This window comes from Triticum urartu, chromosome 2A (assembly GCF_056163025.1).
Source record: "Triticum urartu cultivar PI428250 chromosome 2A, HENAU_Tu73, whole genome shotgun sequence".
Lineage (NCBI taxonomy): Eukaryota > Viridiplantae > Streptophyta > Magnoliopsida > Poales > Poaceae > Triticum > Triticum urartu.
This window is the reverse complement of record NC_141874.1, coordinates 691,800,015-691,801,550: the sequence shown is the minus strand read 5'-3', so window position 1 is coordinate 691,801,550 and position 1,536 is coordinate 691,800,015. Positions and strand designations below refer to the sequence as shown.

At 49.6% G+C, this 1,536-nt stretch overlaps 1 pseudogene; it reads right to left on the bottom strand.

The window, feature by feature from the left end:
* Nucleotides 1–207: 207 nt before the first annotated feature.
* Nucleotides 208–1,326, bottom strand: LOC125537928 (BTB/POZ and MATH domain-containing protein 3-like; annotated as a pseudogene).
* Between the last annotated feature and the right edge of the window lie 210 nt (nucleotides 1,327–1,536).

Below are 1,536 nucleotides of genomic sequence, written 5' to 3'. Positions count from 1 at the left end.
ATTATGGAAATGATAGTTGCATCAATATATTGCAATTCTCAAAGGAAAAATCAGTATATTGCAAAGCATAGGTCTTATATGTTCCGCTACTTCAACTATGCTATGTTGACCAAAATCAAGCGAGAGCTAACATTGGTGCAAACTCGCCTCATTTTCAACCTGAGCTACAAATTAAATAGACTCATGTTCTACTAATTTATTTTGGAGTCAATCTCCGGTGTAGCTAGAAGACGAATCGCTGTGAGTGGCTTTGACTCGAGCGCTTTTGGCAGCCCTACCACACGGCGATGTTGTTTATGATGTCCCCTACAACCGAAGGGCAGCTGGATATGAGATGCTTGAATCCATCGGTCTCCTGGATGTCACTGAGTACATCATGAGAGGACATGAATCTAAGGCATGCTTGCTTGAGTTGCACGCATTGGTGCTGCTCCGCTAAGGCAAGTGTGGTGGCAAATGTGTGCACATCAATGCTGTTGCATAGCCTTTGTTCACACATTGTCGCAAGCCTATCCAGGCCATACCAATCCGCGGCAACGAACAAGTGTTCCAGTGGCACATTCTTCTCTATACCACTGTTATGTGGGAAGGTATCGGTGTAGATGAAGTGGAGGAGGGCCTGGAAGATGGCAGGCTCCATATCGTCGACTTGATGTGTCGAGTAGTGTTCTCCTCCATTCCGCTGAAGAGCTCCGCCTTGAACACCGACGATCGTGCAGCCAGCATGCACCTATGAGCGTGGAACAACTGGTCGCCCACGTTGAATGTCACGTTCGTGCCTTCCCGGCCCTCCAGCATGTCTACCAGGTGGTCGTGGAGGTCCGATCGGGGGATGACGACCACGCTCCGGTCCTCCGTGTGTTGTATGATGACGGTCAAGACGCACCTGATTGTGAAGCAGTCATCGTCGATGTGCTTCTTGAAGAAGAACCTATTATAGCCATAATAACAACCCGAGGACGCAAAGATATGTCTTAAGGCGCTTCTTCATATGGTCGCATTCCCGTCTCTATCCAATAAACTCAAAGTGTACTTGGCTCTCACGCCCGGCCATGGTTCTCCTCTGCATAGACACAAGAAGGCCGAGGTGTAGAAAGCATCCTCCTCCGTCTGTCTGTCAGGGTAGAACCTGATACACCAGTCGTAACCACCGGCGCTGAACCTTCTCGAGCAAATGTAGTCGCCAGGATGAAAGCCGTCGAGCAGCGAGTAACTGGTGATCTCGAAGTTGTGCGCCATGGTGACGGTGTTCGCCAGGGATCTTGACGAGGATATCTTCACTGGGTACTCATCGTAGTTAGCCGACGAGGCCGAGCTGCTAGACATGTCGAATCAAGGGAACCCGGAGAGACAAAGGTGGAGAATCAAGGGTGATAACTCACCATCAAACTCAGGGTCGTCGTTGGCCTCGGACGTGTGAGATTTGGCAGTAATGCTACATCGACGAGCTCTTTACAGGGCTTTACGGACAAGTGTGAAGCTGTCAACTAATCATTTGATTAAGGTGAGGAAGGGGCCCCACCCACCTGAAAATCA